The following is a 16139-nucleotide window of genomic DNA, read 5'->3' as shown; positions in this document are numbered from 1 at the left end:
GTTGAAGAATATTACTTAATATTGTTGTTGGGGTTAACTGCCTTCTTACTTATTTATAATGGTATTTTACTGGGCAGAAAATTCTTGGTTGATTTTTTTAATTCTATCATTTAAAATATTTCATTCCACTTTATTCCACTACATGTTCTTCTTGGCTATAGGCTTTCTAATCAGAATCTAATACCACTATTTTTTCAAACAAATTCTTTTATTTGCTTCCTTGTGGTCGACAGAGAATAACTTCATAATCATTATTCATATACTTAAATGTGGGTAAGCCTAGGAGTGCATGAGTGTAGGTGAATGTGCAGATGTGTGTAGAGGCCAGAGGTCAACCTCAATTAACACTCCTCAGGAGCCATTCATCTTATGTGTGAGATAGCATATCTCATTAGGATCTGATGCTTGCCAATTGGGCTAGGCTTGTCAGCATGCATCAGGAATCCTCTTATCTCTGCTTCTCCAGTGCTGGAATTACAAATACATGCTAACGTCCTTGGCTTTTTATGTGGGCACTGCTGATAAGACCCCGGTTCCCATGCTTATGTGGGAACAATCTCTCTACTGCTATCATCATGTACTTTTGTTTAAGTTTTATTTCTATTTCTCTGAGGCATCTTTTGGTATTTTCTCATTGTCTGATTTTCTGTAGCTTTGATATGGTTTGCATAGTGATTTGGTTTGGTTTTTGTTTTTCTTTGAGTGTATTTGAGCTTCTTGGATCAGTGGTTTGATACCTCTTGTCAATTTTTGACAGTCCTTGGAAAGACAGCCATCCTCCTGTTTACTTGCTCCTTTAGTTTGATCTTCCGTGTAGATATTATGCAGTTTGAATTTTATGTCTTTAGACCATATTTTCTCTCACATGTCTTATTTATTTTGTTAACTGGTGTTTTATAAGATGATCAGAACCAATATAAGTAGGCTTTCAGTGAGGAGCCTTATGGTAATTAGATGGCAGGTTGAGCTGTATTTTATGCTTTCTATTACGGAAGGTGCCAGGGTTTGGAGTTTACAAAGTATCTTTATGCATTATTCCAATTACAAGCTTTCTTAAACCCCCAACTTATAGTTGGTGCCATCTTGCTGTGCCAGAGGTCTGTGTGTATGGCACTGGAGCCCTGAGGGTGGTAAACTATGATATTCTAACTAGTCTTTGTTTACATGGTCAGTGTCTCAGGGCTGTGTTTTATACACAAGTTTTTTATCAATATAGTTCCCCACCAACCCCTCTAGTCAGATAATTTTCTGACTGTAGTATTTTGGATCTGATTCCTTGATGCCCGGACCATTGGGGGCTATTTTCCTAGATGATGGATGAGACAGGAAGGGTGTGAGCACATGGATGTTCTTCACAGTAGTGTTGGACACGAGAAAAACAAGTAAAACTAATATAAGCCCATCCCTTTCCCTAAAGTGGAGGAGTAAAGGCTTTGTCATAGAGAAATATCTCCTTATGTTCCCCAATAATTAGATATTTCCTTCATCCTGCTATAGGTGTGACTGGCTCTTTTTCAGATCTTTACCATGAGTACTGGGTGGTTTGTGGAATTTCCTACTTCCTCAAGTCAAGGACCTCAAGTAGGTTTTTTTTTTTTTTTTTTTTTTTTTTTTTTTTTTTTTACTGATCTAACCTCAACTTCTAGTAACCCATCAAAATCTTCTCCTCCTCCAACTCCTCTTCCCCCTCTATTTCCTCCTCCTCTTCTCTTTACTCTCTTCTTCCTCCTTCCTCTACCAGGCTCTCTGGTGACCCCAGTGACCTTGACCTTATCATCCTGCTTCCATACCCTAAGTGCTAGAGAAGGTTGATATATACATACATATATATATATATGTATATATATATATGTATGTATATATAAAACAATTAAACCCAAAGTCTCGTACATACTAGGCAAGACTCTATCAGCTGAGCCAAATACTCACCTCACAACCAACACCAGCAGCAAGCAGTCTAGTTCAAGGTTTCAGTGGACTTCCCTTGCACATTAGAGGAGTTTGGGTGTTTTTCTGGATGTGATTACTTCCCTAGAGTTTAGAGTTGACTTTTCTCCCTGCAACCTTGTTTCTTTCACATTAACAAGAAACAAAGTAGTTAACTTTAAGTTCATACAGTTTGATTTACTAGAATGAAACTTCTGACTTCCTGGCTTCTTGTATCCTGAGGTTGAAACTGAAGTCCAAGGATTTAATTTTTGTGGATCATGTTTTGGTTTGCATGAGAATGTCCCTCCATGGATATATATATATATATATATATATATATATATATATATATATATATCCATATATATACACACACACACAGACACACAGACACACAGACACACAGACACACACACACACACACATATATATATATATATATATATATATATATATATATATATATATATACACACACACATACACATACTTGGCCTCTACTTGGTGGAACAGTTTGGGAAGGATTAGGCATTATGGTTTTATTGAGGAAGGATTGTCACTCAGGCTGGATATTGAGGTTTAAAAAGTCCACACAATGGCCATGCCATCTCTAGTTATCTCTTAGCCTTGTGCCTGGGAATTAGGCTATGAATGCTTAGCTGCTGCTCCAAGGAACTGCCTATCTTTCTTCTGCCATACTCCCTTTCAAATGAACATGGAATCAAAGTGTGTGAAAACGTAAGCCCTAAATCAAACATTTTCTTTTATAAACTGCCGTGGCCATGGGGTTTTATCATAGAAACAGAAAAATAGGTACCCAGGTCTGATACAGAAAAGGCATTAGCATGGTGTGGGAAGTCAGGTTTGAAAACCAGGTTTGGTTGTAGTGTGATTTAGTGTCATGCTAAAAGTTTGGATTATATGGTATATGCTGTGGGACGTATAGGTTCCAAATGCATAAGATTTTCAGGGGAATGACACAATCAGACGAATAAAACCAGGGCCAGAGTGCAGATTTAGTCTTTGGTGACTAGAATCATAGAGATAATCATATAGTCGCATCTAATATGATAATTTGAATATTTTACATGCTTCTAGCACTAATTCTTGGCCATGATATCAGCTAGGCACATGCTATTTGTGCTTTTCTTGTGCAATTTTGTTCTTTATTGTTTTCCCAATCACTTAGGCATAATAAATACTTAAGTGTCAATTGAATTGAGTGAACCGAATCATTCAAGGGCTTTAAAGCAATTTCAGCCCAGTCTTTCTTTAGTAGATATATTGTTGGACGTATGAGTTACAAGTGACTTAATATACCATTTTCTATAAGCCTCATAAAGACATGCTGACTTCATAAGATTTGACAGAGGAGACAGAAAGAGATTGTCCTTATTCTGATTTTCTTTAAGGGGTTATTATATGAAAAGCTAGAAAGAGAACAATAGACAATACCACACACTTATACATTGTTAAAATAACATGTATCATTTTCCTTACATGAATTAGTAGATAAGCATGTTAGCCCCTTGCTTTTAAATAAAGCCCCAGGGTATTGTTCTACCAAGTGCTAGTTGACTTAATTCAAAAAGCAGCAAGCTATTGGCTTTTCTCTAGTAGCTACAAGTAGGAGAGTGTCTTTAGACATAGAGCTATCTGTAGTCTCATTCCTTTGAGATAAATGATTACATGGCAATAAAATGGTGAAGTCGCTCTCATTTGAACTTATTGTCAAATAAGAAAATACAGAAGGATAATTTACATTTTTATATTTACTTGACATCTAGCTTAAATAAAAGTTTAACTTGTTCATCTCAATCAGGGCCGTCACCCTGGACACAATGTTCAGTTCTACCTCCCCTAGTTCCTTGATATAGTCAGTTGAGATACCTGCTTTACACAGCCTTCTCCTGATGCACACACACGTAGGAGTTAGTTGTATGACAGCCTCTTTGCTCAGCCCTGCTGACTCTCACACTACATAGTTGATGTAGATGCACCATAGCCAATGTGTCTGTCACAATGTGCTATTTACCATGCATGCCAGTTTGCTGTAATCCCATCAGTCAAAATTCTCTGCTAAAATAGGATTTGCATAATTTCCTATGTTAGTTTACTACTCACCCTCTTTCCCTCTCCTTTCACCATCCCCTCTTTTTCCTCTCTCTCCTCCTGATTTCTGTATGTCTGTCACCTAATACCTGTAAGGTGTAAACTTTATTTCTGTCCCTAATCTCTCCCAAACAGCAAAGAGATGCTTTGTAACTTACATCCCAAATTAAAACATACTGTGCTAAATATTTTGAACATAAAATCAGTTGATCCATACAGAAACTTTGCTATTACATCCATTTTACAGATAAAGCCTTTAGACATTGGTGTTTTGTCCAAGCAGAGAAGAGGATTGACGAGTAAAATTTTTCTGACTCCAAGTGTTTATTCCTGGCTCCTTCTCTCTGTTTCGGGAGTGTAAGGATTATGTGAAATATGCTTAGTACTATCTGAATGACTCAAGAAAAATCTTTCCAGGGATGATGGCTTTTAAGTTAGATTCTCACAGGAGAACTGGATACGGCTAGGGCAAATTCATAGGAGAGAATATAGAAAAGAGAATAAACAGCAAGGTTTATGTTAAAAAATTAGAAGCCTATGCAGCACGGCAGGAGTTTGGGCACAGAAAGCATCTGTGTATAAGGATGCTTGGCTTTGGTAGGCCTGAATATGAAAAAGGGGAAGGACATCTCCTATCAAGCTGAGGCTGGAGTTATCATGGAGAAACAGAGCAGGTGTGACAATGACCTGAACAAGCCAACTTTCAGTGAGGCTGCCCTTGAGGCATTTGGATGATGAACATGTAAGAAAGTTCTGGAGGTGAGGAGGTCAGTTAAAGGGCTACTGTGAACAAAAGGAAATGTAATTATTGATTTAAAATTTTCACTATTCAAATATTTTCTATACCCTTATCAATAATAAATAATAAGACATTGTGCCTCCTTGGAGGTCTGTGCTTAGTTATAAATTTTAATAATATATGTAGTTATATGACAAAAAGTGTTAAGTCACAGCCGTGGCATGATTCTAAAGAAAAATTTTAATGAAAGGTAACAAAACAAGACAAAGTTATTCCAAGTTCATCCTTTCTAAATTCTTCATTTGCAGAAGATTAATCATGTATTTCTTGGAATTGATCATCATTCAATTCCTAATATTGTACACATTCCTGTTCAAAAAAGCGCACCTTACCTACCTTTCAACCACTCTTCTGTGCACTAAAAAGAGAATGGTGACTCAAACAAGTACAAACAAGAGTTGATCACCAAATTGAGGTGTGGTAGGAAGTGCCCTATTACAGCAAAGACAATTACCAGAGTTGGAAAGAACACAAGGCTCATGCCTTGATTTTGAAATTTCCCAAGGCTGATGGATTCGGCTTACACACATCACTTGGTTTTGATTCTTATGTATTCAAACTGTTTTCCTTTTCCTTTTTCTTTTTCTTTTTCTTTTTCTGGTTTACTATTTCCTTCAGGTTTCTTTCCAAATGTGACAAGTCTTTGATCCACTACGGTGATAACTAATCTGCATTGCCAATTTGACTAGACTTAGAATCACCATGGAGACAAACTCCTGGTTGTGTCTATGATATTGTTCCCAGTAAAATTTTACTGGATAGGCAATATACAGCATCTCGTGGGTGGCACAATCCCATGCATTAGGGTGCTAGACTGAATAGAAAGGAGAAATTCATCAGGGCATCAAAATTAATTTCTCTATTTCTCCTGCATATAATACAATGTGACCAGAAGATTCTTGTTCCTGTCATCATACCTCCTTTGCCATGATGCACTCTGTACCCTGTACTGTACCCTGAATTCTGAGCCAAAATATTCTTGTCAAGTGTTTGCCACAGCAATGAGCAATTAACTCATATAATCCTTGCCACACAGCTTAAAATTTCCTCCAGATAATTCAGGCTATGTGTGTTATCATGATCTGATCCAGGATCGTCTTTAAAAAAACAACAACAGAAAAACCCTCTGTCCAATTTAGAGTTCAGGGTCTCTGCACTAAACATTTGACTGTGATCCTCCTCAGATTTTTGTCATTATTTTCCTTGAACAACACTGGGGGTCAGGGTCCCTGAATCTCAAAACTTAAAGCATACTTAATAATAGCAATATTTTAAAATCTATTTATGTGAAAATTTCAATGATTTTTGTATCCCTTAAAGTGAAATTCTTCAAACAGATGGCTGGTTAAAAAGCCCGTTCTGTGGAAGAAGTTCCAACATTTCTATTTCTTGCATGTCATTGACATTCTTCAACAAATAGCATGAATTTCTCCATTAGCAATTAAACCAGGAAAAGACTTGAAACAAAACAGCCTGGAACTGGAGTAAGAAGCTTGGGTGAGATTCCGACAGTACACATATCAGTAGAATGCAGCACAGAATGGTCATAAAGGGCCTCTTGGCTTCCGGGAGGGACAGTAATAGAACTAGGTAGTAGGCAAGAGAGCCTGAGAAAATGAATAAGCTTTCTGTGAAAAGGGAAGTGCGGATCCTCAGCCAAGACCTCTTTTACTTGGCAATGGGTCCACTTGGGATTGGCACAGTTTTGCAATGAGCAAAGGCAGACCATCATAGGTGGGCCATCTGCTCTGTTTCCTCAGCGATGGCACCTGTTCAGTTCTTACCTTTAGAACCTGTGCCTCTCGGTGAGGTAAACAATATGTCTAAAACACCAGAGATGCTGTGCAGCTTAGCGGAGAAATGATTTTATGAAGTATCATCCTGTGCAACCATCTGCAGAGAATCACACTTGCCCATCCTTGGGCACTCTCCCACTTATCCCCTGGTTTTGATTTCATCCCTTGAAGTTGTCATGAATTTGTTTGTTTAATATAATATATTGGGATGGCCCTTTTCTCTGGTGATGAAAGATTTCCCTTTATATACTGATATCTAAAAGTCATTGACTGATACAGGAGAGATGAGCTATTAACACATAGCATAAAATAATATTTTAGCAATGGGTAGGTGTAAAACTGTTTCCTGTCTCTCATAAACCATTCAAAGATGTGAACTATTCTACTTCAAGACTGGGTAGAAAGTGAGTCAGTATAATTTAATAAGCATTTAAATATTTTTTATTAAACATTAATACAGTTTAAAACATTAAAATGTTAACTAATTCAAATAAGGCAATAAGAACATATACACCTATTGTCATTTACAAGTGTTGATTGGAAAAATATCTTCTCAGATCTTTTATTTATTGTTAATTGGATTTGTTGCATAAATTTTTTTGTTGAGCTATAAAAGTTTAGATCGTGATCTCTTAGTGAATAGTAAATGCATGGCTTACAAATGATGCAAAAAGAGCGTAATTTAGGACCTTTTCACCTGAGACTTAAGCACTTTCTCCCTCTCACCAAAATTGATTTTATAGAGCATTCCCAATGTTTACTTCTACATATTTTATTATTTTCAGATTTGAGTAATAATCCAATAATACTTACTCTATTTTCATGTAACTTTGTGCCTACTGTTCTTTTTCTCCTTCTCCTTATTATTATCATCATTTTATTAATTGATTATTTTATTTATTTACACTTCAAATGTTGTCCTGTTTCCTGGTCTCCTCTCTGAAAACCTCTCATCCCATTTCCCCTCCCCTTTTCCTCTATGAGGGTGTTTCTCCACTCACTGACCCACTCCTGCTTCACTGCTCTAGCATGCACCTATGCTGGGGCATCAAACCACTGCAAGACCAAGGGCCTCCCCTCCCACTGACGCCAGATAAGCTCAGCTACATATGTTGTTGGAGTCATGGATCCATTCATGTACACTCTGGCTGGTGGTTTAGTCCTGGGAGTTCTGGGGGGAAGGCGTCTGGTTGGTTGATATCGTTGTTCTTCCTACGGGTTTGGAATCCCCTTCAGCTCCTTCAGTCCTTCCTCTCACTCTTTCATTGGGTCCTCAGCCTCAGTCCAAAGGTTGGTTGTGAATATCTGTGTCTGTCTTCTTAGAGGTGCCTAGTGTTCTTTATGAATCAGTTTGATTTTATTCTTGCATGGTACCGGAATGTCTAACAGAAAGGACATCATTTATTGAAGAAAGTAGATTTCACCCATGTGTATTCTCGAATGTTTTGTTGTTGATAAGTTGACCGTATACTCATAGACTTATTTCTGGGTTTTTGTTTTGTTCCATTGGCCTATACATACGGTTTCCCAACTACTGTACATTTTGATTATTATAAGTCTATTACATCATTTAAATAAGGGGGTGTGATAACTTTAGCCTTTTGGAGGGAGCTCTAAATGATTTTAGACTTAGGGATTTCATGGTATCATGTGGACTTTAGGATGTTTTTCTATTCCTGTGAAAAACAACCATTGGACGTTTGCTGGACACTGTACTGACACTTATTAGTCACGTGTATAATATTGGTTTTTCTGAAATTTCAACATCATATGTCATCAATCAACTTTAATGACCTCTGGTTTCTTTCAATCTTACAAATTTTTTGTATAAAGATATTTTATCTTTTAAGGCCAACTTTAGACATAAATTATCTTTCTAGTGATATTATAAACAGCACATATTTCTTAACTGCCTTATCATGTCATGTATATATAGTATTTTTGCTCTCACTGTTATTATGTGTCCTGCAAATTTACTGAATATTGCTTCTTACCTTTTTTGGTAGAATCCTTGGAATGTTTTATGAATAGTATTAGTTACAAACAGTAACAGGTTTACTTTCTAATGTTGAATCTATATGCATTTTAATTCCTTTGCCCTTAATTGTTTAAGCATGGACTTCAGTGTTATGTCAATTACATGGAGCAAGAATGAACATGTTTTGTATGTTTTGATTGTTGTTGTTATTGTCTTCTGGAAAAAATTGTTTTATTTATTTATACCCCAAATGTTGCCTCCCACTTCTCATCCCCTCTAACAGAGTTCTTACCCCCATCCTCTCTTCTCTTTGCCTCTGAGAAGGTACTCTCCCTGGGTATGCCTGCCCCCACCCAAGGGCATCAAGTCTTTGCAGGATTAGTTGGATCCTCTCCCATTGAAGCCGGACAAAGAAGCTCTCTGCAACATTAAGTGTCGGGGTCCTCAGTTTCAGACAAGTCTATGTATGCTGTTTTCCTTTTTTGCCAGAAAAGCTTTGTATTTGTATTTTAAACACTAAGTGTGATGTTAGCTATGGGTTTGTAATACAGAATCCATTGCATAAAATATATTCCTTTATTTGGTTTGTTGAAAGATTTTAATTGTGAAATCTCGATGAGTTTTATAAAACATTGCTGAACTACTCTAATTTTAGTTTTCTCTTATATTAGGTTGTTTGAAACCATTTCTTCTACATGTATTATGCATTCAAATAAACTTTGCACTTATGATCATTTTTGCTTTGTTGTATATATTTTTCCAAGTAAGTTGTCTCAGTATATTTTTGTTTGCATTATAATTTCTTCTTTTATCAACTTACTTTTGGACTGGTATATTAATTAATTTATTTTCTTTACATTTTTTCAAAGTTCTTTACAGTATTGATTATTATATTCATACCATCATGGCCAGAAAAATCAAACTTGTTAAGAAACTTTTTAAAGTATGATTATAGTTTACCCTAGAAATTGTTTTGCATGTATTTGAAAATGATGTCTGTTCTTTTACACTTTCTCTGTTCAACACATTAATACAAGTGATGCATTTGATAACTGATAAATATCACATTCTTGTAGACTCACTGGTGACTATTTTATATAAAATGTAGATCAGGAATTCTGTGTTATTCTCTAATAATTCTCCATAATTTTTAATTATGTATATATAAACTTTTGGTCTCAGGTTTTAATTCCAGCACTTTGAATATATTATTCCATGAATATACTGGAGTTCCTCATTTCTTTTAAATTTATTGAGCAACTACTTCATGTCCACAATATGTAAGCCAGGAAACAATTTCTTTGTAGTGTTTTTCTGGCTGAGAGGTGGGATTCCACTCATTCATAATATTGGGAAATGATGTGATAGGTCAAAATACAATAAATTTGAGGGTTTGGCTATAGTAAAGGCAGAGAGGAGATGGTTCAAGTACAACTAGAAGAAAGAGAGAGAGAATCAATAAAATTAGAGAAGAAAAGGAAGACAGTACAATGGACAGTGGGGAGATTCAGAAATTCTTAAGGACATGTATGTGAATAGATGCACAATTACTCAAAATATTTGGAAATGACATCAAAGAACACAACAAAAGTCATCTGCCATATTCAAGTTGGATTCATTTCAGTGGTTCAAGAATAGTTCAACATCTATCAGTGTAAAAACCACATGATCTTCCATGCTAAAATCAGAAACAAGACAAAGATATCCACTTCTACCACCTATTTAAAATAATGTTTGAAGTCTTAGAGCAATAAGACCACTGAAGGATATGAAGGGAGTACACATGGAAGTTCCTCAAAATACCGAAACAAGCAAGCAATATGCCACATGATCCAGCTATACAACCCTTGGGCACATAACCAAATGTCTCCATATCCTAGGATAGCTATCTAGCTGTCAATCCATGTTCATTGTTGAATAACAGCTAGGGAATACAAACACACTAGATGTCCATTAAATAAGAAATGGTTAGTGGCAATGTGACTTATTCATATAATGAAACATTACTTAGCTCTGAAGACAAATGCTTATTTGAAATTTTCAGCTAAATGGATGCATCTGGAAACATTTATTGTGGGCGAAGTAACTCAGGCCCAGAAGGGCTAGCACCACTTATTTTCTCTCAGTTCTGGTTGTTAGCTCTGAATTTTCTTATTGGAGACTCTTGAATCTGTTTATTTGCAGGATCCATAGATCCCAGAAGCCAAAGAGTTAGTTAGGAGGGGGGTGTTTTTAAGAGAACAGAGATAGTACCTGGTGGTATAAAGTTTTAAGGAGGGGATAATTGAAATATTAAGTTTGGATTGGAGATAGGATGGCATGGTAGAGGAGGAAATTTGGAGAGGTATAAATATACAAGGACTTTTTGACACATACTACTATAGAAGCTTCTTAAACTATATATGTGTGTGTGTGTGTGTGTGTGTGTGTGTGTATCTCCACATGTATACAGGTGGTTTTCAATCTTCCTCATGCTATAACACTTTAATACAGTTCTTCATGTTGTGATGGCCCTAAGTATAAAATCATTTCATTGCTACTTCATAACTGTAATTTTACTGTTGTTATGCATCACAATGGAAATATCTGCTATGTAGAATACCTGATATTTGACCTCCAAAGGGGTCAACGCCCACAGGCTGAGAACCACTGATATGTACAAAGAGTTAGAATAGAGTTACTTATAACAGGACATCAATGTACCTACTAAAGTCCACAGACAGATACAAAAGCCCAGACCCAGAAATGGGTTTCCTACTTTTCAATTGTTGGCCTTTGAGGTCCCATAACTCCTAAACATTATAGGCTATTTCCAGTGCTATTGTTTATTACCTTAGAACTTGATGGTATTACCTTAGGCTGAGTAGACTACATACCTGAGTTGTAGAACATGGAGAAATCAAGATGATATGCACCTACAAGCTTGACCCCCATTGGCTAATTTTCATGGGGCTAGAACATGCTATGAAGATAAACAATCATGGTTTTCAAGATTTGAACTCTGAGAGCTACAGTATTACCTGGCTTGGCAAGATATACCCACTGGCACAAAGTGGCACGAAGATCATAGATTTATGGCTTGCTCTCCAAGACAAAACCTATATTTGGCACCATTATTGGGGTCAAGTGGACCATAAGCCCTAGTGAGATATAGATTACTAATTATTCTTTTAAATAGACCTGGTACTAAAGTGATTCCTAAATACTTATGGTTTTACTTAAAGATTAATGCAACCCCCAACCCTCATCAGAAAACATTCTATTTGCAGTAGATGGCGGTTAGCACAGAGACTGACAACTGGTAAATTACAGAAAACAAGAGGCTCAGCCTTCAGTGGAAAGTGTATATGGAAGAGGAAGCAGAAAGAGTGAAAAAGCCCAAGGTAGCAAATGACTAAAAGGAAACAGTGTCTTCTGTCCATGGGTGCATATAGGAACCCATACAGCTTGGGAAAACCTGCACAAGACCTGCAAAAAAGTCCCAATATAGAGAGGGAAAGTAGGCATGAAGCGCCACCTCTGTGTGAGGAGCTAATGAGGAAGCTAACAACTTCTGGGAGAGGAAAAGTCAGGTTTTTTTTTGACCATGTGTCCCTTCCTAGGTCTACCATGCTTCAGGGGATCATACCTATGCCAAGAGTGTGTGGAGAGCAACTGGAGTTGGTGGACATAATAAAAGAAATGATACAAAGTTCAATGGGTATGAAATGGTTGGGAAGAGTAGAGGATGAGCATAAACATGATCAAAATATATCGTATAGAATTCCTGAAGGGCTAATAATTTTAAAAGAGAAACTGAAGCTACAGTTTCATAATAATAAGTGATGACTTTGTGAGGTTTATTCAGTTCTTTTGTATTCTGACCTCTTGATATTTCATAAAAATGTGTGTTAGACTTAGAGGTAAATGACTAAGAGGTCTGGAGACATAGCTCAGTTGCTAGAAGCTAAGCTTACAAGCTAAAATACAGAAATCTAAAATATCAAAACTGAGCTATACAAAAGATCAAATGCAGATATAAAACCAGAACAAGCCAGCTGCTTGGTAAATAAAGCAAGGAAAAAGATGCATCCAATGACATTTCCTACTAGAAAAAGCTTTAGGACAAAGGTTGTTCTCCACAGTAAGGCAGCAAATCAAAACAGATGCCAAGATGAAAAAAATATAGGCATGTATACATTATTTAATAAAATATATAAATGAATACATGCTATGTGATCGATTCTGTTATAAGCTCCAGAAGGAAAAACCTGTTAGGTGAAACATGTCAAAGCAGAGGTTGTTTCTTCTCCATACTGGCTGGAAAAGAGAAAAAGGGATTCTTCTGGGTGATGAAATATTCTGATTGCCATTTTTGAGGGTTTGTTACAGGGCAATATACATTTGTCAAACATGGAAGTGTGCTTTCATGATCAGCTCTGTCTTTTACTTTCTGCTTGGCTTCCCAGACTCTCAGGCCTTGGTACATTGAATCAGTGAATTCCTTGAGGGTGAGGCTAGCAGAGAATGTCTGTCCATTACATTTTATTTCTATTTTATACAGTTACTGATCTGCTCACGTCCCAGAGGATAAGAGAGCTGTGTAATATCCAGAAGCATTTCATTTCATGTTGCTATCATCACCATTTTATACTAATGTTTCTATTTTGTCTAATCAAGGTAAAAGCTAGTCCATCTCATCCGGAAATGAATATTTAAAATAGATTGTTTGACTATTTTGCCAAGTGGGAAACCATATGGAAAAAGATAAAAATTGAATGTTCTTCACACTATACACCTGTGTGAATATCAAGTGGATCGGAATAAGAAACTTCATAAGTAGTGAGAAAAATGATAAATCCTTCAATAAACCGGGAGTAGATATACTCCTTCAGAATTAGGAAAATGGAAACCAAAATCTGCATTACATAAATTTAATTTTACATTTCTATTCTTACTTTATGCCATATTCCTGTTTTTAAACATGGTACAGGTAAAATATGAATACTCACGTTAATGCCAGCAAGAACAAAACTTTAGATTTCTGGGAGAAAGTAAGATGTCTAAGAAGTAAAGCAAAAATCCGATATCTTAAAAATGAAGCTGAAAACGTTAATAGGATGTTATTTTATCTATCATCTCAAAAACACACATTGCTTACTTGTCTACAGAGAAAACCTAAAAGCACACTGTCAACTCAAATGCTATGAGCATCCCTAGAGAGTATGTGGGTGCCTCGATTTCAACTCCCAATCGAACAGAAAATGTTGAAATAGTGACCATTATATCACATTTGATTCAGTGAGTGGTAATTTGTTTCTTTTAAAAGAATTATTATAGCTAAGAAGTATAGAAGAGATGTTAGGAAGTCACCATTTTTCAGCAACTAAGAAAGTGTGTTCTCAACATTAAAATTACTAAGGGAAATTTTACAATGGTTAACAATCCCTCAGTATTTGTCTATAGGTGTGGCTCTTAAACACATATACCATATGTAAACTATAGAAAACCAGTGGATATGAATTTAATCAAGCCTTTATAGTTAGCTACAATTTCTAATGACGTGGAGCATGCAGGAACATGGAAAACAATACCTGAAGAAACAGAGTAAGAGGTGACATTATGTAGCAAAGTTCAGCCAGTTTGATAAAGCCAATGGCAAATGAAACGAACAAACAAACAAACAAACATCCCCCAAAAACATAAAAGGAAGAAAAGATTATCATAAACAATCATGTAAAAATTCAGAACGTGATGGTTAAGGAGTAGATATCAGCCTTTCCTGAAATGCAAGTAGGCCGCTACCAATGAATAAAGTAGACTGGAATGACTAGGGCAAAGAACCCAGCTAACAGCATACACTAACACAATGGAGGGAAAAAAGAAAATGGAGTTATTGCAAAGAAAGAGCACTGGTGATATCAGCATCCCTTAGATGCCTGGGATTGGCTAGGAACAAAGGAGAACATTGGTATCAGTATCAACCACCAGACAAACGCCATTTGGTCCCCAGTGGCCTTCTCTGCTGTGAACTCCGATAGACTTTGCTGGGAAGTACCATAACAGCTCCCCTGGCAGCCCTTACACACCACAAAGCTTACATAGTAAAAACCCCATGAACATTTCAGTGCATGGACCTCAGTGCTCAGTACCACTGACACTACCTGAGGCTCCTGCTACTAAAATGATCAGTAGTCATTACTGCCACCAACAATCACTCGCCCTGCAAATACCAGGGCCATTGACTAAGCATACCAAACTGAATGTGGCTGTTAGAAAATTATGTCTATTGTTCCAAAATTTTACTATATTTCATTTTACTTCTGTCTTTTATTTTCAAACTCATGACAGTCTTATTTTCATCAGAAAGTGTCTTATAGCAAGTGACCAGACTTCCAGCACCTTGATCTTTTACTATAAGATAGTGGTTCTCAACCTTTCTAATGTTGTACCCCTTTAATACAGTTTCTCAAGTTGTAGGGACCCCCAACCATAAAATTGTTCTTTTGTTATTTCATAACTATAATTTTGTCACTGTTATGAATTGTAATGTAATTGTAATATTTGTTTTCTGGTGGTCTTAGGTGATGTCTGTAAAAGGAATTTTTGACACCCAAAGGGTCATTTGTCCTCCAAACGGATTTCAAGCTACATGTTGAGAACCATTGCTATAGGACATGCCTAAAGATGTTTTATACACTGGACACTGGACCCATAGAGAAAATGCTGGTAATGTATGAAGGTACATCCCGACACTGAAGTGTTTGCTAACATACAATACTGCACAAAACTTATAACAATTGTCACTTTTGATAGCAGAGTCAAAGGCACAAAGACATAAAAATAAAAAAGAAAATATGGATGAAAAAATGAGATAAAGTAACAGTGAAGAAACTTGGTCATAAGGATGTGCTGTAACTGAATTCCAAACACAAGGGAAAGATTTAGAAACATGTGAGAGGCCGTACTTGTAGGGCACAGTTTTCTCAGCAAATGGGTTCTGTAATTGGAATTTTTGTTTCTTCTTTTCCTCTGAGAGTGTGTGGATGAGAGTTAATTAATGTGGTGAAATTGTGCCGTATCTGTGAATATGAAATTTTATTGGAGAGCTGAACTCTACTACATCTGTGCAAATTGGAGGTTGTTAGGAGAAAAAAAACTAAAGAAGGCCTAGATCTAGATTGTGACAGTTTGGGTTCCAGAAGTAAGATTTTAAAACTGGACAATGGTTAAAATGGATGAAGACAAGCTCTACATTTATAATGAGTGATTTTTAATCCTAGTTGTATCATTTTATGTGTAACCTTCTATGGTCAGAACTTTCAAATTTGTATAGTCAATTTTTTTGGTGCTTTAGATATAAACTATCTCTTGGCGACTGTATATTGAAAGCTTAGTACTCGGTACAGTGTAGGGCAGAGGTTGCTTCTGAGAGGTGATGGAATCAAGGGCTCTCAGGTGATACTCAGTTGACTCCTAGGTCAACACGGAGGTGCATCAATTACTGGAGATGGAACCCACCTAGGAAAAGTAGGTCACTGGTGCA

This window comes from Rattus norvegicus, chromosome 5 (genome assembly GCF_036323735.1).
Source record: "Rattus norvegicus strain BN/NHsdMcwi chromosome 5, GRCr8, whole genome shotgun sequence".
Lineage (NCBI taxonomy): Eukaryota > Metazoa > Chordata > Mammalia > Rodentia > Muridae > Rattus > Rattus norvegicus.
Note: the sequence above shows the minus strand (reverse complement) of the source record.